This window comes from Cervus elaphus, chromosome 11 (assembly GCF_910594005.1).
Source record: "Cervus elaphus chromosome 11, mCerEla1.1, whole genome shotgun sequence".
NCBI lineage: Eukaryota > Metazoa > Chordata > Mammalia > Artiodactyla > Cervidae > Cervus > Cervus elaphus.
The window spans coordinates 5926664-5951121 of NC_057825.1; the positions used below are offsets into that span (position 1 = coordinate 5926664).

The 24458-nt window shown below is 40.0% G+C and overlaps 1 protein-coding gene across 1 annotated transcript in view; it reads right to left on the reverse strand.

The window, feature by feature from the left end:
• Nucleotides 1-24458, reverse strand: part of ABL1 (ABL proto-oncogene 1, non-receptor tyrosine kinase) — a 137320-nt gene that overhangs the window by 49811 nt on the left and 63051 nt on the right. The window lies entirely within an intron of this gene.

A 24458-nucleotide genomic window follows, 5' to 3' on the forward strand; every position in this document is an offset into this window, starting at 1 on the left:
ATACTGGTCTCATTTCTATTCGGTGAGCTTACTGTGATTAAGGCCAACTCAGTGGGTGTCTGAGGAGTGAATAATCAGAGAGCTGCAACCCACAGTACAACTACACAAGTTTGCAACACATTTGTCAAGTCATACATCCAGACTAGGAGACAAAGGAGACGTGTGAGTTCAAACACAATGTCTGATTATTAATAAAGGGAGTTTAGTCTCCTCCATGAGAACTCATCAGGGGCAGGGCCTGCTCCCCTTCTTTAAGAAGCCTCATTTTTGTTCAAGAGAAAACTCCTGTTTGGTGGGTGCCATGGGGGGAGGGGGGAACACATTATTTAAAACCCATTTCACTGCTGTGCTTGGCTCGAATAAACATATAACATATATGTCTATTATATATATAACATATATAACATCACATATAACAATATAAAAAATAACAATAATGTGTGACTTGGTACCGAACTGGAAATCTACATCACTGGAATACAGAATCCGGTCATACCAAATAATTTAACAAAATCGGAAATGTTTCAGCAAGTATAGGAAGGAAAAGTTGTCTAAACAGTGTTAGATAACTAAATTGCAACAGGGAGAAAAATCAAGTTAGTATACATCATAGCATCCAGGAATACCAAGAGCTGAGGGGTACTGAGATTCTACCACAAGCCAGACTCCTGTAAGAAGCACCCTCCAATCATTACCACATTGCATGTGCACAACTATTCTGTATGGAATGCAGAATTATCATCCTGATTCTTCAGGTGAAAATCTGAAATTCAGAGGAGTCAAGCAGCTCGCCCAAAGCCTGAGCTGGACTACCCCTAGGTCTGCCTGGCTCCAAGGATCAGGCTCCTAACCAGTGGATTATGCAGTCCCTTCTCACCAAAAATAAATCCCAAGTAAATTAAAGCTTCATATATCTTTATCTTTGGCTAAATAACTAAGGTTACCATATAACTAAGAGACTTACCAATATAACTTACCAATAACTAAGAGACCCTGGCTACAGTCATCAGTCCCAGAGGCAAAGCTGGACTCATCTGTGGTCCAACCTATCCTGTAATGACAAAAACCTGTGTATCTTCACTATACTAGGAATGGCTAAGTAACAAGACCTTCACTCAGGTCTGCCAAAACCTGACAGTCCAAGGTTGGACTAGATGTGACTAGTGTGTATCACAGTGTTTCTCCGCCATTATTAATTTTTCAGAGATGTCCTGTCAAATTCTGATTCATATACAAAATGTGTTTTTACTGCAACCAAGTGACCTGTGGTTTGTGTTGTGGTACCAGGTCAGACCTCATGAGCAGCTAAGAAGACACAGCACTTTCCAGTGCCTGGAGACACAGGGCTACAGGGCTCCAAGGGGACAAGTGACTGTGGATGCCACCTATTGACAGATGCTGGGAGACTCTATCATTCTGTCAAACAGCCCATGTGTAATGACGGCCAACTGTCACTGAACCTTTCAAACTCCAAGTATAATGCCAAAAATAAAATCCCAAAGGGTGCCACCAATACAAATAAGCTGAAAACTACTGTGTTGGTACCTTTTAGAGAGTTCAAGGGCTTCGGATCAGACTATAATAAAGTCTGTCATTATATAGCATTTCAGATGTAATGTGATGGGATATATTCAAATAGGCACCTTAATGCCAAGAACAGTGGGCATTTTTGCAATTTTAGCCATATCCTTGAATTCTGTCAATACAGGCCCAGATATTTGCCTGCATGTGCTATACTTTATATTAAGATGTAAGTTTATTTTAAAAAGTTAATGACTATTCCTAATATTCTGCTCTTGAATCTAAAATGGCCGTATCCCTTTAAAACATCTTAAAATGAGTAATGCTTATAAACTGTGTCCAGATCTTTTAAAATAGTTATAAAACCATACATCAACAGGTCTGGGAAAACACTCTGAATTAGCAGCAATGAACACTGAAAATATCGCCAAGCTGCCCACCACCAAATTAAACTAGGACTATTCTTTCCAGATCTAGCTTTTGATGCTTTTGAAACTCACTCACAAGTACAAAAAACATTCTGCTACAAGCAGATAGGAGAGCTCCAATCTCCTTACTAGAACAGAGGCCTGAGAAGGATTCCTTCTAAGTAATCTTAAGCCTAAAAGCCATTAACTTAAATTTAAAAAAAAGGAAAACAAATTTAAAAGATTATGATGTAACTTGTTTGCTACATTGTACTCAGTTTGGGAAAGGAATAACCTTTTAATATTTGCCACAAAGCTTGCAACAATCCTATGGATTTCCTGTAGTTTAACTCCATTTCACAGGTAAGGAAACTGAGGGGTAAGCAGGTATGGGGACGGGTTAACAGTCTGTCCAGGTTCACACAGCTAGGAAGTAGTAAGGTCTAAAGCCCTTGAACTTTCCAAAATGGACATAATTTGTAATTTAAGTGAAAGGTGGATAATTGTACCAAAGCCAGAGGATGAAATAAAAATCATTAACTATTGAAAAATATCTTGAAACAGCTGATGGAATTAGAACTATTTAAGAATATTTTAAAATATATTAAGAATAATGAGAAAGAATAAAGGTCCTTACTTACATTAAAATATGTGATCTGCACTGTTTCTAAAAGCACGGTCCATGGACAACCTATTTTGAGTTGCCTGGGGTGCTTGTTTAAAATGCAGACTCTCGCTCTCCTGTCTAGACCTACACAATCAGAATATATGGAATGGTGGTAACTTAACATGATCTGAAGATGATCTGCGTGCATACGTAAGTCTGACATGACAACCATTGTTTTGGAAGAAGGAAGAGTTCCTTGTTTTCCCTGGGAATAGGACAAATAGGGATGGATATTTCTAAAATTTATTCATCTGAAAGCAGTTTCTGCATTTAAGAAATTGTATAACTCTAAAACAAGTTACCAAACGAGGACTTTTCTCTGAAAATTTTGGATAAAGAATGAACTTTTTTAAAGACTGGAGATCAGTCCTTTTTTTTTAAAGTAGAGTTGGGAGTGCGGGGTGTGGATAGGCAAGGGCCGACCACAGAAGTTGCTCGTGGGAAGAAAGCAGGATATGGATGCAGGAGGCAGGATGTAGAAGCTCTACCTGGGAGCAGCAGGATGGGGGTGGGGGTTTAAGGGAGACAGATGAAATCTGACATGGTGCCTGGTTTGGGACCCCGAGGACCAAATGATCCCAGATCTGACTGATCCCTTCCCTGTTTCCAGCCCAGTTAATAGCTTTAGGAGGAAAGAACAAAGATCTTGAGGTATGTACATGCTTGCTATTTCACTATTTCATGTGCCAACAGAGACTACATCCTCTGATTTGCAGACACTGTCCAGTGAGAGCCTGCCAGGCTTCCAAGTGATGGGTCCAATCCACAGGAAAATGTGGCTTAGAAGAACATATCAACCATACCTACTTTTGCCCCTGTAAAGGGCATGCATGCATCTCTTTAAGTATCATAGATTTTCAGTGAGATAACACTGTTTATTGGTCGTGTCACAAAAGTCCAGGTACTCTGGTGTGGGGGAACTAGGTGAGACGGGAGGCCATGCAGTGAGGCTGAATGAGCTATGACATCACACGACCTTATTCTCAATCTCAGATTTTCCACTCATTGTGGTGGCATAGGCAAGTGACTCAGTTTTCTAGTCTGTAAAACTGTGGGGTGATATCTTAAGAGTAGCCATCTCGCTGGATGATGAAAATTAGAAATAGTGTATGAAAAGTGCCCCATGCAGAGAAGGTGCTCAGTGAGCAGTATTTTTATTTCCAAAAGAGGTCTCTTACTGTATCAGGTGATGCTCTGTGTTCCTGCCTAAGTCTTACTGGGACCAGGTTGAGCTAAAATTAACAAATGTGATACGTGAAAATGATTCCAGAAAACACAGTCTGAGGGAGTGAAAGCAGTCTGGAGGTTTTCCAAGGGACAAGGAAATCAACTTATTTTATTAAGGGAAAGAAACACTAGTTATGGGGTAAGAGCAGCAACCAAGGTTCAGATGTCACAGAGAGTCCTACCTTTAACTTCTAAAGACGAAGTTTTACAACCACAGCTTGGAGGCAAAACACAAACTCCACACCCCGCATCTTTAGTGAAAGCCTATTTCAGGCCCAGAACTTGAGAACTTGATGTGCAGCCTACACATAGGACTGTCTTGCGCAAAACACACTGTTTTGTTACTCCCTTTGGTGGTTCCAGACCTACAATTCTCAGCGGGGGTGGGGTGGAGAGGCACATCTGAACTGCTTTAGGGTAATTACACCCACTTTCTAGAAAATCTCATTCTAGAAAGATTTTACTGTATTTTTATAATTGACAAGTCCAACATTACTATTAAGTGATTTTTCTCCCAGAGGAAACTAATATTGATGGTATGCCCTAAATAGTCTTATTTTTATTTTTAATCAAAGTAACAAAAGTACATGGTTAAAAACCAAATAGTACTAGAAGTCATATAATAAAATCAGAAGTCCCCTGACTCTATCCCCTTGTCTGTTTCTCCAAAGGCAGCCTTCTTCAGATTCTTAATATCCTCATATTGTTGTTTCTGGATTCATCAACTTTCCACATGCTATATTAACCAGTTATAGTAGTATCATGCTATCTCCAATCTCCCATAACAATACAATCACAATTTTTGGTTAAATCAACAACAGTCAGTGTTGATTATTACGATGACATAAATATTGTTCATTGCTCCACCAATAATATACTGTGAATGTTTCCTTTATTATATAACTTTGTTTATCCTGGCGATATTATTAGGTTGCAAAACTAATTGCAGTTTTGCACTGTTAACTTTGCCATTTGATATTGGAATACATTCTTAAATAAATGTGGTTATTTTATACATCATTTTAATATGCATTTCTCACTTTTTTTTTTGCTAATGACTTATTACTTGCTGTGAAATTTATATTTATTCTAGACTATGGAAATGATTTAGACAAAAAGCAAATTCAGGTGATTTTTCTTATTCGAGCTCAAAGTGAGTCATAAAGCAGCAGAGACAATTTGCAACATCAACAACGCACTTGGCCCAGGAACTGCTAAAGAACGGACAGTGCGGTGGTGCTTCAGGAAGTTTTGCAAAGGAGATGAGAGCCTTGAAGATGAAGAGCGTACTGGCCAGCCATCGGAAGTTGACAACGACCAATTGAGAGCCATCATCGAAGCTGATCCTCTTACAACTACATGAGAAGTTGCTGAAGAACTCAACATTGGCCATTCTACTTAAGGTTATTCAGCATTTGAAACAAACTAGAAAGGTGAAAAAGCTCGGTAAGTGGGTGTCTCATGAGCTGACCGCAGATCAAAAAAAATCACTTTGAAGTGTTGTCTTCTCTTATTCTACACAATGGTGAACCATTTCTCAAATGGATTGTGACGTGCAATGAAAAGTGGATTTTATACGACACCCAGCAACGGCCAGCTCAGTGGCTGGACTGAGAAGCTCCAAAGCACTTCCTGAAGCAAACTCACACCCGAAAAAAGGTCATGGTCACTGTTTGGTGGTCTGCTGCTCATCTGATCCACTACAGCTTTCTGAATCCCAGCGAAACTATTACATCTGAGAAGCATGCTCAGCAAATTGATGAGATGCACCAAAAACGGCATTGCCTGCAGCTGGCATTGGTCAACAGAAAGGGCCCATTTTTTCCTCCATGACAATGTCCAACCGCACGTGGCACAACCAATGCTTCAAAAGTTGAAAGAGTTGGGCTATGAAGTTTTGCCATGTTCACCTGACCTCTCGCCAACTGACTACCACTTCTTCAAGCATCTTGACAGCTTTTTGCAGGGAAAAATGCTGCCACAACCAGCAGGAGGCAGAAACTGCTTTCCAAGAGTTCGTCAAATGCTGAAGTACAGATTTTTATGCTAAAAGAATAAACAAATTTATTTCCCATTGGAAAAAATGTGTTGACTGTAACAGTTCCTTTTGATTAATAAAGATGTATATTTATAATGACTTAAAATTCACGGTCCAAAACCGCAGTTACATTTGCACCAATCTAATAATTGCCTTGATTTTTTCATTTCATTAGTCTTCTGTATACCTATTACTGTTTTTCCCCAAAACATTTCAAATATCTATGAAACATCTAGTAGTATTTTTTCCAAATATTAAAAAACATTTAAAATATCCTCAGTTCTATTTATTGACTCACATCCTCATGTGGCTGGAATTCACCATCCAGTAGCTTCCTGGGAGTGGGGAGAGGTGCTTGTTTGAAAAAAATGCCTTTCCATTTCAGTGAGTTTGGCTGGGTATAGAATTTTAGGTTGAAAATCATTTTCCCTGCTTAATTTTGAAGGCATCTCTGCTATCTTTTAGTTCTCAGTTCTGTTGTGTAGAAATATAAATCCACTCTGACTCCTAATCTTTTTTTATTTTTACTCCTAATCTTTTATATATTACCTGTTTTTGTCTTTGGAAGCTTTTAAGATCTAATATTCTCAGTGTTCTGAGATTTTACAATGAGATGGCTTGGAGTGAGTCTTTCTTCATATATTATGCTGTGCACTCAGGGAGCCAATCCAATTCAAAGATTTAAGTCATTTAACTCCAGAAAATACTCACTCCATTGAGTTCTGAGATTTTTCGATGTTTACTGTTTCCTAAATTCTCCTCCATTTGCTCTCAGTTCTCTCTTTCTGGAAGTCCTGCCAGATGGATACTAAAGCCCCGGGACTGAGCTTCTAACCGTCTTATCTGTTCTTCTTGTTGTCTAAGTCTTTGTCTTATGTTTTGCTTTCTGAGAAAGACTGTTTTCCAAGTTTCCTGTACAGTTCTTCCGAACTCTTCTTCTGTTTCCTACATTGTCTTTATTTCCACCATGTTCCCTTCCTCTGTGAATTTCTTTTACCCTTTATCTATCACGTAGAGACTTTTAATTTGGCTGTCCATTCATTATACATGGGAGAGGAACTAAAAAGTATGCACCGAAAGGGTACAACATGTGGACTTAAATGAAGGGAGGTGGTGAGCTTACTCTTCCATCGAGAGAATGCCCAAATGGGCTTTTCTCTGAGACCATTCAACTTTGTTTTTGTTTTTTTTTCTAGAAAAGATTCTTTCCATCTCTTCTCTGTTAGGAAGAGGGCTAAGAATCTCATTATTCAGTATGCAGACTCAAAAAAGAATCTGCTCTTGCCCACCCCACTGGTTTCAGCCTGATGGTGTACCCACACCTCTGCTGGGGGTAATACCCCAGAGTCTGGAGCCTTTATAGGACAATTTCTCAGTAATACTTCTAGTCTCATGAAAGTGGGAAGGAGAAGGGGTCATCTGGCTGTACAGGAAGGGGCAGGGGTATGAAGAACCTAAAAACTCCTTTATAGGTTTTCAACTGATCCCCTTGATTTCAGTTAAGGGCCTTGCCACCCCCTGCTTTTTGTAGTACTGAAGGCTCTAATTTCTGATTTTTTTCCTCTCAGGTTCTTATAACTTGCTTACTTCTAATCAGTGTCTCTCTCAGAAGAGGTTAGGCTTTAGTTTCTTTAATTCTGCTAGGTTTATTTTTTTTAAATATATGCATTTCTTTAATTGTTTTTATTAATGAGTTTACTCATTTATTTTTGGTTGTGCTAGGTCCCCACTGTGGTACTTCTCGTTGTGGTGACTGCTCTTGTTCTGGAACATGGGCTTTAGGCACGAAAGCTTCAATCGCTGGAGCATGTGGGCAGCTTTGCTGCTTTGTGGCATGTGGAATCTTCCCCAACCAGGGATCGAACCTGTGTCCTCTGCATTGGCAGGTGGATTCTTATCCATTGTACCACCAGGGAAGTCCTATTACCACGCTCTTGACTGCCTTCCATTTTCAAAAAACATTTTTGCCTTTATTATCTGCTTTTCTTATTGGGTTCTTTTTGTCCTTATACATTTTCACTTTAAAAAAAAAAAAAAAAAAAGAAATCATTTTGCTGCTGTTCCAGTAGGGCTTGGGGAGGTAGCAGAAATGAAGACAGCTCTGCAAACTTTAATCATTTTCAATCAGAGTCTCATTTGACCATTTTATAGATGAGACAACTGAGGCAGGTTAAGTAACTTGACAAGGTCTCATAGCCAGTTAGTGGCAGAGCCAGGGAAAGAGCCTGGATCTCTGAATTACCTTGCTAGAGTTTTTCCATTATATAACACCCACAAGGCACCCATAATCAAGAGTTGACAGGCTAATTTTGGGATATGAGGCTGAAAAAGTATTTAAAATTTGTTGCAAGCTACAGGTCTCAAATCTTAATATTGCTGGTAGTGAAGAAACAACCAAACCCTGAATTCTTAAATCCAGTCACATAACTTTAAATTATAAACAGATACATTATTAAACAGAAATAGTTTGGGATAGTCTTATTAAACTCTAAGTGCCTGAATTCAATTTAAAGAGGTTTCGCATGATTTCATGAATTGTCTTTGTCCCTTTCATTTTGGTTAACTTTTAAAATAAATGCCACAGAATTTTATTTTAAATCGTGGAAAGTCTTGTTTATTTTTAATCAGAATATTGAATAAAGATTGAGAAATCTACAAAACAAATAAAAAAGAGCAATGTTGCCGAAATCTAAAGGCTTCAAACTATTTTCTTTATAATAAAGTAAATTTAAGCTCCCTTAAGTAGAACTGGTTGAAAAAAGAAAAGCCCAAGTGCTGGTTATTTATAAACAGTAATCCCTTTATTTTCAAACACTAGCACTGCCTTTGGCTTTTATAGTTTTGTTCTGTCTGAACTGGAAAATCAATGGTTAACCTTTTTTCCTCTCTTTCTCTAAGACTAAAAGAATCTGCGAAAGCAGCAGACCAGGCCTAGGGGATCACGTTACTTTGGGGGTGGGGGGAAGGAGGCAGCTGGAGGGGAGTGTAGAGAGAAGGGCCAGAAGGGAAAGAAAACAAGTTGTCTGAACCTCCCCACAGTGTAAGACCCAGCAGGGATTAGGAGGTACGTGGAGAAGCCCGTGTTTATCCAAGTTATCTCTGGGGCGGCTGAAATGGGCTGTGAAAGTATGGGGTCCCTCGATATTAAAACCTTCTCAAAGCACCAGAGCTGCACCCGGGAAAGCGGATTTCTTGGTAATTGTTACCAAGGCCTGAAAACCTAGAATGAAGCGCTCAGAGAGTGTTAATGTTTGTTTCTTCAAACATTCAGTACCAATTTGTTTTGTTGTCAAGGTTTTAAACATACAAAGGACAAACGGATTCAGAAGATTTCTTCCCTACACTTGTTAGAAATTACTGCTGTCCTTAGAGAAGCAATGACATCTCTAAACGAAACACTGCTGCTCTTTTTCCTCCTAAAGAGACAGATCTGGCATATTAATAAAGAACTACATAGTAACCAGAGAAGAACAGCTACAGTTAACATTGGAGAAACTGCTCATTAAAGGGCACTGCCGGGGGAAAGAGCCACTTGAAAAGCTACAAAACAAAGTTGACCTGGCAGAGGCTGTCCTCTTGTCTGCCACCTTCCTACCACTGGTATATGAAATCTATATTCAGTAAAGCAGCTCCAGAACTGTATTTGATCACTAGGGTATCTTTACATTCTCTAATAATAATTCATATTTAATATTTATGGCTACTTCACCATTAAGAAAGAAACTGTGAAGAAAGCTGAGCTCCGAAAAGTTGATGCTTTTGAACTGTGGTGTTGGAGAAGACTCTTGAGAGTCCCTTGCACTGCAAGGAGATCCAACCAGTCCATCCTGAAGGAGATTAGTCCTGGGTGTTCATTGGAAGGACTGATGCTGAAGCTGAAACTCCCAATACTTTAGCCACCTCATGCGAAGAGTTGACTCATTGGAAAAGACCCTGCTGCTGGGAGGGATTGGGGGCAGGAGGAGAAGGGGACAACAAAGGATGAGATGGCTGGATGGCATCACCGACTCGATGGACATGAGTTTGAGTAAACTCCAGGAGTTTGTGATGGACAGGGAGGCCTGGCGTGCTGCGATTCATGGGGTCACAAAGAGTTGGACACGACTGGGCGACTGAACTGACTGACTGACTGACACCGTTAAGAATAATTCTAAAACAATAGCAAAATTAACTCCTCCAAAAGGTTTAGGCCAATAACCGCATATCAACTAGACTTTCTTTGATGAAAAAGTCATGGGACTCCCACACAGACTAGTTATAGGAACCGCCAAGCCCAACAATGGCCCCTAACATCTGTTCTCCTCTCTCACCCTCAACCTCTAAGTTTTAGATGGACATATGGCCCCTAGTCCCTCTTGTACCTAGTCATTACCACGTAACTAAGTTTTAGCTGGAATCAAGATTGCTGGGACAAACATCAATAACCTCAGACACGCAGATCTGATACGCAGATACCACCCTCATGGAAGAAAGTGAAGAAGAACTAAAGAGACTCTTGATGAAAGTGAAAGAGGAGAGTTGGCTTAAAACTCAACATTCAGAAAACTACGATCATGGCATCCGGTCCCATCACTTCATGGCAAATAGATGGGAAAACAACGGAAACAGTGAGAGACTTATTTTTTTTGGGCTCCAAAATCACTGCAGATGGTGACCGGAGTCATGAAATTAAAAGACACTTTCTCCTTGTAAGAAAAGCTATGACCAACCTAGACAGCATATTAAAAAGCAGAGATATTACTTTGTCAACAAAGATCCATCTAGTCAAAGTTATGGTTTTTCAAGTAGTCATGTATGAATGTGAGAGTTGGACTTTAAAGAAAGCTGAGTGCCGAAGAATTGATGCTTTTTAACTGTGGTGTTGGAGAAGACTCTTGAGAGTCCCTTGGACTGCAAGGAGATCCAACCAGTCAATTCTAAAGGAAATCAACCCTGAATATTCACTGGAAGGACGGATGCTGAAGCTGAAGTTCCAATACTTTGGCCACCTGATGTGAAGAACTGACTCATTGGAAAAGACCCTGATGCTGGGGAATATTGAAGGCGGGAGGAGAAGGGGATGGCAGGGGATGAGATGGTTGGATGGCATCACCAACTCGATGGAGATGAGTTTGAGCAAGTTCTGGGAGTTGGTGACGGACAGGGAGGCCTGGCGTGCTGCAGTGCATGGGGTCGCAAAGAGTCGGACACGACTGAGACACTGAACTGAAATTTTAACCAATGATACGGGGAGCAGAGGGATTCCCAGGTGGTGCTGGTGGGAAAGAACCCACCTACCAATGCAGGAGATGTAAGAGACTGTAGGTTCGACCCTTGGGTCGGAAGATTTCCTGGAGGAGGAAATGGCACCCCACTCTAGTATTCTTGCCAGGAGAATCCCACAGACAGAGGAGCCTGGCAGGCTACAGTTCATGGGGTCACAAAGAGTCAGACATGAATGAGCCTCTGAGCAACACAGCAAGCAGAAACGATGCATGTAACCTCTGGGCCAGGTTCTTAAAAGGAATGAGAACAGCTTCCCTCGCTTTTCTACTTCCCACTGCCTGCAAGGGGACAGGCTAGCTGGAGTGGTCGTTTGGATCATGAAGTAGAATCCACACCTTAAAAGTAACAAGATAGAAGGTGTCTGAATCTGTGGAATCCTCATACACATGCAGGACTGCTAACGCCAGACTGTTACAGAAGCCAGAAATAAACATGCAGTTGTTTAAACCACTGGTATTCAGTGTCTGCAACGGCCATTTAGTCTTTACCGTAACACTGAAAGACCAGTTCTAACTCCTATAAATCTAAGAATTTCCCAAATCAACTGTTTCTTTTCTTTATCTAGCAAAAACTGTTAATCAGAGAGCAAGCATTTGAAATTGCCCTATAACCTTTAGAAAAATGAGAAAGTGTTTTAAACAATTGCTGTGAAAAATACAGTCCAGGGTCCATCTCATAGCAAAGACTCAAATATTACACATTAACTGTTATTACTAGTATTTAACTGTCCCTTTCACTTTCCACAGTCTCTGGTACTGGTGTGAGGAAGATTAAAAGATTCTCTATTCTATGATATATCTGAGAAAGAATTTGTATCCAGAATACAGAGAACTCAACACTCAATAAGATAGTAAGCAAACCAAATAAAAAATGGATACAAGATTTAAATTGGAGTGTCACCAAAAAAGAAATATGAATTGCTAATAAGCACATGAAAAGAGGCTCAGTATCATGAGTTAGTCTAGAAATGGAAACTAAAAACACAATGAGGTACTTTTTCACAGCCACCCAAATAACTATGATCAAAAAGAGACAAAATCAAGTGCTGGTGAGAATGTGGAGAAACTAGAAGCCTGGCGTCCATGGGGTTGCAAAGAGTCAGGCATGACTGAGCAACTGAACAACTGTTACAACACTGCTGGTGGGAACATAAAATGGTAGAGCCCTACTATAGAAAATACTTTGGCAGTTTTTTAAAAGGTTAAACATAAATTTACTATAAGACCCCAAAATCTCTACTATTAGGAATCTACCCTAGAGGAATGAAACCATATCCACACATGAATGTCCACAGTAGCATTGTTCGTAACGGTCAAAAACTGGAAACAATCCAAATTTCCATCAATTGATGAATTAAACAAAATGTATATCCAAAGAATGGAGTAATATTCAGTAACAAAAGGGAATGAAGTGTTACAATCGAAATGGCAACCCACTCCAGTATTTTCGCCTGGGAAGTCCCATGGACAGAGGAGCCTGGTGGGCTACAGTCCATGAGGTCACAAAAGAGTCGGACACTGCGGAGCCACTCAACAACAACAACAAAGAATAGACAAACCTCAAAAACACACCGTGATGTGAAAGAAGCCAGTCACAAAGATCATATACTGTATGATTCCATTTATATGAAATGTGCAGAAAAGGCAAATCTAGAGACAGAAAGCAGATCTATCGGTTGCCTGGGGATAGGGGTGGGACTGACTGCAAGGGGGCACAAGGGATCTCTTTGGGATGATGGAAATGTTCTAAAGCTGGACTGTGGTAATGGCTGCACACTCTATAAATCTACTAGAGATCACTGAACTGTACACTAAAATGGTAAACTTTATAGCATGTAAATCTTACCTCAAAAAAATGTTAATAAAAACGAAAAAAAGCAATGTGTTCTATGATTCTGACTCCATTTCCTAATTGGATAGCATACAGAGGGTGAGAAAGCCTGGCCGCTCAGTTCCAAGCTGTGAACCTAAAAAGACCACACTGTGTGTTGTAGGTATGTAGCATTGCATTTCAAGATGCTTCTAATGACAGCCCCATTCCCAGAGAGTAAATGTGAAACAACTCCGCCCAGCCCTGATACCTATACTGTCTCCTGGCATATTCCTGGCTAAGGAGTGTATGTGAAGGGGAGGCCTGGATATACAACTAAGATGATTAAGACCTGGGTGGAAGTGGGGGGTACAGCACAAGTTGATTAAAAACAACCTGGCACATCAAAGACTGAAATTGAAATGCACAGAAACACATCTCCCATTCATAAGAAGCACTTGGACATGCTCACGAGTCCCTGCAGCTTTCTAGCCTTCACCTTCACAGAGACCTGCAGGGATGTGACTTTTGAGTTCCCAAATATGCACCTTGGCACCACTCATCTTCTGGACACACAGTCCAAACCATTAAACTTCTCATAGAAACCGAGAATCATGGTAAATTAGTTGAGATCAGAATGTTAAGAAAAATATTTAAGATCTATTGTAGGAAAATGTCTAGGTAATAAATATTACGTTTCCAAAGTCCAAGGAGAAGGAGAAGCAATCAGTTAAATCCTGAAATTAATTTGCAAGGAATATTTCATGAGTCTTAAGTTTCTGACAAACAAAGGAACTGTAAAAGTTAATCAGTCAATAATTCTCAATACTGTCCAGACTTCTCCTTTACTTTTTCTCATCAAATCTCCAAAATGACTCAAGGGAGAGAACACCCTGGCAGTCCAGTGGTTAGGACTCTGAGCTTCCACTGCAGGGGGCACGGGTTCCATTCCTGGTCTGGGAACTAAGATCCCATAGGCCTTGCAGTGCAGCCAAAAAACCAAACAAAAGCAAAACTCAAGGGAAGTACGGAGGAAAGACTGTATTCCCAATGAAGCCACAGTGATTGAAGCCCACCGTGAAGGAATCCTACAAGAGGGACTCAAGAAGCCAGCATGCTCTGAAGCCAAGATTCCACCAATAACCCAAAGGCACCTAGTATAATGGATCCATGGATAATGCCATGCATGCCTGGCAAAACAGAGGTCACATCAGACTAGAATAAGAGACAGTTCCTGCTTTAAAGAGAACTGGGTATTTATCTTCTTGATCCTTGTCTGACTCCTGGCTTAGCTCTCATAAAACTCTTATTACTTGTCAATCAAAGATTTGACTTGTCATCAGAGATTTGAGAATAGCTGCTCATTCAACAAACGTTACAGAGCCAGTGGTGATGAAGATGATAAAAAGAAGAAGACACACTTCCAGGCTTCTCAAGATGCTTGGTCTTGAGAGAGACATGGGAAAGAGAGGAGCAGACACTGAAACAAGGAATTAAAAGGTTGTGGTTTGTTGGACACTAAGTCGTGTCCAACTCGTGCGACGCCATGGACTGTAGCCCACCAGGCTCCTCTCTCTGTGGGATTGTCCAGGCAAGAATACTGGAGTGGGTAGGCATTTCATTCTCCGGGGGCTCTTCCTGACCCAGGGATCGAACCCGGATCTCCTGCATTGCAGGCGGTCTCCTGCACTGCATGTGGATTCTTTACCAACTGAGCCATCTTTCAGTTTAGAAAATTTCAATAATAAGTATATGCATAATAGCTACAGGAGCCCAGAAGAAGTGGCTAATTCTGTCTAGAAGTGAGTGAAAGTTGCTCAGTCATGTCTGACTCTTTGTGACCCCAGGGACTATACAGTCCACAGAATTCTCTAGGCCAGAATACTGGAGTGGGAAGCCTTTCCCTTCTCCAGAGGGGCTTCCCAATCCAGGGATTGAACCCAGGTTTCCTGCATTGCAGGCAGACTCTTTACCAGCTGAGCCACCAGGGAAGTCCAAGAATGCTGGAGTGGGTAGCCTATCCCTTCTCCAGCCCTGACCCAGGAAGATCCTAGACATTCTGCCTAGAGATGTCAGGAAAGGTTTTCCAGGGGAGAAACCAGTAGCACAGTACCATTTCCTTTCAGAATATAGAAATCAACTAAAAGCATACAAGTGGCCCACACACATGTGTTGAATTGATTCTCCACAGAGGTAGTACAAAGGCAGTTCAGTGGGGATAGGATGGTCTTTTGAACAAATGGAGCTGGGAACACTGTGCCATGCATGTGCAAAATGATGACACTTGGTCAATATGCACCATAAATGCTAAATGAAAACTTACAAAACTTCTAGAAGAATATCTTTGTGACCTTGGTGTCAGCAAAAATTTTTTAGATACAATACAAAAAGCATAAACCTTAAGAGAAATAACTGATAAACTGAACTCTATCAAAATTAAAAATTTCTGCTCTTCTAAAGACACTCTTGAGAGAATGAAAAGGATAAGACTGGGAGAAAATGCCAAGTGCTGGTAAAAATGTGGAGCAACTGGTGTGAATTGCTGATGGGGAATGCAAAATAACACATTCACATCGTAAAACAGTTTGGCAGTTTCTCAAAAGTTAAGCATACCCTTAACATATGGCCTACTGACTCCATTCCTAATTATTTAATCAAGAGAAATGAAAACTAATGTTCACACAAAAACCGGTATGTGAATTTACATACAGTATAGTGGCTTTATTCATAACCATCAAAAACTGGAAACTCAAATGTCCTCCAACAGCTGAATGGATAAACACACTGCCACACCATCACACAACAGAACACTACTCAGCAATGAAAAGGAATGAACCATGTTGAGTACACGCAACAACACAGATGAATCTTAAATGTATTCTGACTCATAATTCTTTTTATGATATCCTATCACAGACAAAACTTCAGGAAAGAAAACTGCACAGTGGTTGCTGGGGCTGGGAGGATATGTTGACAACCAAAGGAATCAGGACCAGAGGCATGGGTGATGAGACAGTTCTAGATCTCAAGGATGGTGGGAGTTTGATGGCCATGTGTGCTGGGCTCAGTCACCTCAGTCACGTTCGACTCTGTGCAAACCCGTGGACTGTAGCCCACCAGGCTCCTCTGTCCATGGGATTCTGCAGGCAAGAATGCTGGAGTGGGTCAACACGTCCATTCCAGGGAATCTTCCCGACCCGGGGATCGAACCAGCGTCTTCTGCATCTCCTGCATTGCAGGTGGATTCTTTACTGCTGAACCACCAGGGAAGCCCTACATGACTATAAGCACTGTCTAAACTCAAAACTCTAAAAGGGGCAAATTTTACTGCAGGTAAATCATACCTCAGTAAACACATGTCCTTCTTCCTTCAGGGGATCCACTCACTGCCAGAGCGCAGCTTGGTGCTTCCCTGTGAATAACACCCCTCGGCTATGAGAGGGCCCTGCATTACTGGACTTGATTTGGCTGGTGAGAATTACATTAGTGGAACTAAAGGAGAGGTCCTGGAGGGGTGAGAACAGTCTATACCATTTGGTTTCTTTGCCTTTGTTCCTTCTACCTAGAAGACTCAAAGATGAATATATATCAGAAGTACACGCAGCACTGATAAGCAGCTTTATCCACTGTCACGCCAGGTGGCAGAAATCCATGCTGAAGGGTTGTCTTTCTCTAACGCAAACCTCCCTGCACCTGGGTGGGAAGGCACCGGTGACCTCAGGGGAGAGGTAGCTGTGGCGGATGGAGAGAAGCCCTGCAGGGCAGTGGGGCCCTGGGTTCTGGAGGTTTCTGTAAGGCTCGAGAAGGCACTTCGCCAGCTCTGAGCCTCAATCACCTGCAAAAGGAAGGCTGTACCACATGGCTGTTGTGATATGTCCAGGTTCTCGGTCGATAAGCTCATTCAAGGTCTAAGGTAAATCTTTCTGCTTCTCCTTGTCAAGGGCTTTTTTAAAATGACCACAGACATTTTCCTGACCAGGATGAGTAAGTTTGCTAACTTACAAATGCCAGCACTGTACCCAAAGACTGGCTTTCCTTATCTAGACCATGCCCACAGCCAGTTAATCTTCACAGATGAACTTAGGAGCCTTGGGGCCACAGGACAATGAAGGGCAGGTCTCCAGCAAATCACATCAGAAGTGTGGATGGTCAGCCCTGGCTGGCTACAACTGATTCCTATCTCAACACTTCCAGAGCAAGTGAGCCAGAAAGCTTTATGAAAAACAGTGTCCAGAGCCCTGGGTGTTCAACTTCCTGCTGGTAAGGTGTACAAAGACGAGGATTGGGTGGGGCTGACCAGGTTTGCACAGTCTCCTAAGGACTGAAGGCACTGTTTAATTAATTCCGCAGCTTTCCACTCTTTAAGGCGACAAAACTGCCTTTAACTTTGTCCTATAGTTGTGAGCTCCTGAGTCTGCCTGCTGCTGCTGCTGCTAAGTCACTTCAGTTGTGTCCGACTCTGTGCAACCCCATAGATGGCAGCCCACCAGGCTCCGCCGTCCCTGGGATTCTCCAGGCAGGAACACTGGAGTGGGTTGCCATTTCCTTCTCCAGTGCATGAAAGTGAAAAGTGAAAGTGAAGTCGCTTAGTCGTGTCCGACCCTTTGCGATTCCATGGACTGCAGCCTACCAGGCTCCTCCGTCCATGGGATTTTCCAGGCAAGAGTACTAGGGTTTGCATATCTGATTCCTGAGTCTCAAAAAGCCCCATAAGGGAAATTTGACAATATTCAATATCTACCAAAACTATAAATTTATTTATCCTTTGACCCAGCGATTATATTTTGGGGGATTTACTCTATAGACTTAGCCACCCATACACACACACACACGAGTGGATGCGAATATACACATATTCATTCAAATATACATATATTCATTGTAGATTGTTTAAATAGCAAGTATCCATCATTAAGTTAAATAAACTTTGGTCTTAGCCTTCAAAATGGGGTACATTTATGCCTGGATGAGGGTACACATTAGCTTTCCAAGAAATATGCAAGTATTTATTTTAAAAGGAATCAAAAAAATAAATAAAAAGGAGTCAACTTTCAGAGCTTCAATTTCACACATTAGCCTTTCTACAACTCATCTGCCTAAGAACTTCTCTGACTAATGTTGCTGTCATAAAGACCCCTCACTTTCCCCACGAAGGAGAAGAATACCCCTTGTAAGTCCATGGGTTTGAAAATTCCTGGTCATAAACCATGGGACAATCTGAGAATATATATATCTTTAGACAGGAAGTTGGTTTTCTTTAAAAAAATTTTTTTTTTATTTTGTATTTGAGTATAGTGGATTAACTTTTCTTTTTTTTGTGAGAACAAAACAAAGAGCTGCCCATTAAGAGATAAATATTAAATATTCTGCAAATGTTTATGGAGTACCTACTAAGAGCTAGGTACTGTCCTACACTCCAGGGTTATAACAGCTAGAATACAGGGGAAAAGAATCCCTGCCCCTTGACAGTTCACATTCCGGGGTGGGGGTGGTGGTGGAGGCAGACAGACAGCAAAATAAACTAGTAAATTATAGACTACATAGAGGGTAGAGACCACAAGAGAGGGCTTCCCTGGTGGTTCAGTGGTGAAGAATCCGCCTGCCAATGCAGAAGACATGGGTTCGATCCCTGGTAAGGGAAGATCCCACATGTCATGCAGCAACAGAATACAACTACTGAGCCTGTGCTCTGGAGCCCGGGAACTGCAACGACTGAGCCCACAGCAATTACTAAAGCCTGTGTGCCCTAGAGCCCGTGCTCCGAAACAAGAGAAGCCACGGCAATGAGAAGCCCATGTACCTTGGCTGGAGAGTGGCCCCCGCCCCCCACAACTAGAGAAAAAGCCCATGTAGCAATGAAGACCCACAGAGCCAAAAAATAAATTAAAAACAAACAAAACACTAAGGAAATAAAGCAGGTAGTAGGGGTGGGGATGCTGAGGTTGAAGAGTAGGGATTGAGAGCAAAATTTTAAAGTGATTAGGAAAACCATCACTGGAGATGACAACTGAGCGAAGACCCAAAGGAGCTAGCGTGAACTACGGGGGAAGCACTTTCCTAGCCCAGGGAACAGAAAGTACAGTCAGTGGGGTAGGGAGGATGACCGGGGAAGGTTTGAGGAAGAGCAAAGATCCCACGAATTTTTCACTGCATTTTCACTTTCATTCAGTTCCAAATACTTGAGAATTTCACTTTTGATTTTTTTTTCTTTGACTCATGGTTTTACTTAAAAGTGTGTTATTTCATTTGCAACTAGTTGAAAGCTCTTCCAGATATCTTCCTGTTATTGATTCCTCATTTAACTCCATTGTGGTCAGAGATCATACTTTCTATGAATTGAATCAACTTACATGTATTGAGACTCTTTAAATGGCCCAGAAAATGACTTATCTTGGTAACAGTTTCACGTGCACTTGAAAAGAATGTGTATTCTCCTGTTTGGAGGTGTGGCCAGAGTGTTCTATAAACATAAATTAAACCAAGATAGTTGTTTTTATTGTTCAAACCTCCCATATCTTTATTGATTTTCTGTCTATGTGTTCCATCAACTGAGTGAGAAGTGTTAAAATCTTCAAATATAATTGTGGATTTCTCCTTGAAGTTCTATCAGTTTTTGAGTCATGTATTTTTGAATCTCTAATACATATATGAACACTTAGGATTATAGATTCTTATTAGACTGACCTCTTTATTATTGTGAAATGACTCTCTTTACCCTTGGTAATATGTTTTGCTTTGAAATCTACTTTGTCTGATTAGAGCCATTCAAGTTATCTTTTAATTGATGTTGATATGGTACATTATTCCCTACCCTTTTGATTTTAATCTATCTGTATCAAAAGAGTTGGACCTAACTTTGTGATAAACAACAACAAATCTTTATACTAAAAGGCAGCATATAAATGGGTCTTACCTTTTTATCCAATCTGACAATCTCTGTTTTTTATTGGGGCATTTACAACTTTTCTATTATCAATGATAGAGTTTAATCCATCATCTTGCTATTTTATATTTATCCAATCTGTTCTTTTTCAAAAAGTCAGCTTCGGATGTCCTGCTATGGTTAGACAGCATCAGCGACTTAACGGACATGAACGTGAGCAAACTCCAGAAGACAGCGGAGGACAGAGGGGCCTGGTGCGCCGCAGTCCGTGGAACTGCCAAGAGCTGGACACGACTTAACAACTGAACAAGACAAGTACTGATGTGTAATTGGCTCTATGTTCATTTTTCCAAGTTTTTCTGCCTGTCCTTTTTTGTGTTAAGTAGCTTCATGATTACAATTTATCTCTGTTGGCTTATTAACTATAACTCTGCTGCTTTAGAGTTTATCATATACATCTTTAACTTATTACAATCTATCTGCAAATGATATATTAACTTCACATATGGTATAAGAATCTTGAGACTTCCTGGGTGGTCCAGTGGTTAAGAATCTGTCTTGCAGTGCAGGGGACATGGTTTTGATCGCTGGTGGAACTAAGATCCCATATGCTGCAGAGCAGCTAAGCCTGCGTGCCATAACTGGAGAGTCTGTGCACCAAAATGAAAGAGCCCACATGCCACAGTTCAAACCCCACAGAGCCAAATGAATAAATAAATATTAGAAAAAGAATCTTACAATAGTATTCTTCCACTTCCCCTCTCCCATTTGTGCTTTGCTTCTACATAAGGTATAAATGCCACAGTGGGCTATTTCTGCTTTTGTTTAAAAGACATATCTTTTAAAGAGAGGTTTAAATAAAGAGAAGAAATATTACATATTTGTAATAATAGTTATCCTTTTCCCAGTGTACTACTTTCTTTCTGTTGCTCTGGTTTCCACCAGGTATCATTTTTCTTCTGCTTCAAGAACATTCTTTTAAACTTATTTTTAGTGGTAGCCCACCAATAATGAATTCTTTTAGCTTTTAACATGTCTGAAAAAGATTTTATATTGCCTTTGTTTTTGAAAGATACTTTTACCAAGAAAAGAATTCTAGGTTGACAATTTTTTTTTTCTTTTGTTACTTTGAAGATATTCCTCCACTGCCACCTGGCTTACACTGCTTTCCAAGAGGAATCTGCTGTCATCCTGAGCTTCATTCTTATATATGCAATGTGTCTTTTTCTCTGGCTGCTTTTCATTCTTTTCTGTCACTAGTTTTAAATAATTTGAATATGATGTGCCTTGAAACCATTTTTCTTCATGTTTTTTAATGCTTGGAATTTCTTGAGATTTTTTGATCTATGGGTTTATAACCTTCATTACATTTGGAGATTTTTTTTTTTTTCCAGTTATTCTTCTCTTCTGTTATTTCTTCTGTCCCTCACACTCCCTTCTTTGTCAGGCATTCCAATTACATGTATACTTGGTGCAACACTTCAGTGACGCCCTGTTCATTAACTTTTTTCAGATTCTTTTCTTTCTGTGTTTCATTTTGGACAGCTTACTTTGTCTTCAGAATCACTCATCTTTACTTCTACGCTGTTTATTCTGACACCAATTTCATTCAGTATATTCTTCATCTAGAATCTCTAGTTTATCTTCCATGTCTCTAACACAATCTTTCCTCTAGCTTCTTAAACATATGGAATACAATCATAATACTTATTTTAATGTCCGTATTTACTAACTGTACCATCTGTGTCATTTCTGGTCAGTCACTGGTTGTATTTCTTACTTCCTTACATACCTAGTAGTTTTTGATTGGATGCAGACATTGTGAATTCTACCACAATAGGTCCTAGGTATTTTTCCATTGCTAAAACTATTCTTTAGCTCTGTTCTGAGATACAGTTTGGAAACAGTTTGATCCTTTGGGGTTTTGCTCTTAAATGTTGTTAGGCAAGACCAGGGTAGCATTTATTCTACCATTAACTGGGGTAAGACCCTTGTGATGGTTAATTTTGTGTGTCAGCTTAACTGGGTCACAGAGTATCCAGATTTTTGGTCAAAATGTTATTCTGGTTCTTTCCATGTGGGTGTTTTTGGATGAGATTGCCCTCCTTAATGTGGGTGGACTTCATCCAATCAGCTGAAGGCCTGACTAGAAAAAAAGGGCTGATCCTCTCCCAAGTAAGACAGAATTCCTACTGCCTGACCACCTTTGAATTGGTATTCTAGCTCTGTGTAAGAATGGGATTTAAAAGTATATGAATTCATTTTTGCTTACGTTTGCACAAAGAAGTGATGGAAAGACATCTAACAAAACTGACTACAGTGTTTATTCATGCAAGAAATGAGAATGGTATAACCAAGTAGTTCCACACAAGGGTCAGAGTAAGACTTCTCAATCTACTTTTTTTATACATTAATTTTTAAACTAGCAAATTCATTAATCTACTTTGTGTGTGTGTGTGTGTAATAAAGTTTTATTAAAGTATAAAGGAGATAGAGAAAGCTTCTGACATAGACATAAGAAGGGGGTAGAAAGAGTACCCCCTTGCTAGTGTTAGCAATGGAGTTATATACGCTCCAATGAATCCAAAGAATGTCTGGAGGTTGTAAAAGCCTCACCAGACCTACTCCCATAATTTACATTTTAAGATAACAGAATTAGCCAGAAGGTTTAATCCAGAGACTGTCCTCAGGCAGGATGCATTATTGTTATATAATCCTAAGGAATGTAGAGGAAAAAAAGTAAAAAGTTTGTCCTTTCGTCCTCCTTGAGTATTCCAGACCTCTCTCCTTGGGGACCCCTAGAATTCTTATCAACCTGCCTAGGAAACAACTCTCTCATTCCCCCCTTTTCTTTTAGGAGAATTATGTTGCCAAGTGAAAGGGGCGTCATTTTTGTTCCATAACTACTTCCTGCTGTTTAGGGGCATGGCCCCTAAATTGTTAAGGCAACATATTCTCCTAACCCTCATGTTGAGGGTCGCTGATCCAGGGGCCCCTAGTATATTTTACTTTTAAAAAGTCACCACAGGAAATAGGGTTGGCCTGGCTTACTAACATATGAACAGGAATCTTAATATTCTGCAGCATGCTGGAGTCCAGTAGGGCGATCTCTGGACTTTAAGTCTTACTGGTGTGACTAGTTCATAGTAATTAAATCACCTTGGATTAATTCCAATGCAGATTTATCCTACCATTAAGGCAACAACTTAAGCAATACTTTGCTCAAAAGAAGAGCTAGACTGTGAATTCCCCAGGCAGCTGAAACTATGTCTTATGTCCAATTCACCTTTGTACATACTTAGAGCCAAGTCCTATAGTTATTCATTATTGATTGGTTGGGTTGGTTGAATTAAGAACCTAATCCCACTGTTAAGCAAACTTTCCATAAGCCCTATTTCCTAAGGATAGTGATAGATATCTACTGTTGAAGGGTTCATTGGGACTCCACTTGCTGGTTTCCTGGCTTTTGACCAGATTCTAGGGTTATGAGGTTTACATAAGCACCATTTCTTTTTTTTTTTTTTAATTGAGGTATACACCAGTAAACTTAAATTCCAAAGAACCCCGTACTAGATTCCAGCATGCTGCAGAATATTAGGATTTCTGTTCTTATGTTAGTAAGCCAAGCCAGCCCTATTTTCTGTGATAATGTTTTTGATAAAATTATACATTCACTAGTTTAAAAATTAATATATAAAAGATTCTCTCACTAAAAATTTTTTGATAAAGTAATACAAATTTATTTTAGAAAAGTCAGAGTAGAGAATACTAATATCTTATTTTTTATTTCTATTTAGTCTTTCAAAAATTTATTTTTAATATTATAGTATCATACCTAAAATAGAAATTTAAACCAACACTTTATTGAAAAGCAATTATCCTCTAATTAAAAATAAATAAATAAATTTTTAAATAATTAGAAATTTACATCCCACTTGAAAATATACTGATTGCTTAATCAGCCCAGCCATGGCTTTTTATTAAAAATTTTTCATGTTTATAAAGTAAAAAATACCTATTCTGTAATTTATCTCTTCAGCCAGCTGCAATTTTTAGACATCAGAGTCCCTTACAGAGAAATGTACCTAAACAAAAAATATGTGGCCAGTTATGCAAAAGTAAGATACCAAATTAAATCTTTAAGCTATGAAATCAATAATCAACATATCATATCTGGACACAACTCTATTCATAAGTGCAGTAAGTTTAAGCAAAATTTTTGAATCTGTCATGCTCATGTACTTATGATATTGTTGGGAATACAATTTTAAAAATAAGAGCAAAGAAACAGCTACAAGGAACAGACTATTCTGAAACCAGTTCCAGGAACAGGGTTTGTTTAAACAAAATGTATTAAGTGAAACCAGCTGCATTAAGGGTCAATGCCATCTGAAGTGGAATTCTAAAACCACCCACTTCATAATATCTGGGTAATTATTCCTTCCTGTTGCTATAAAGGAAACACTCAATGGCCAACTTGCTATAAGACAGCATGCCAAGGAGCAGTGCACCAAGGAACAAAAGGCCCAACGGTAGCACAAGTGGACGCCCCCCAAAAACCCTCGAGTCTCACCAGCTAGTCCAACTAGCTTTACGCCTCCATATCACACATCAGACAAAATGCTGAAGAAATGTGAAGGG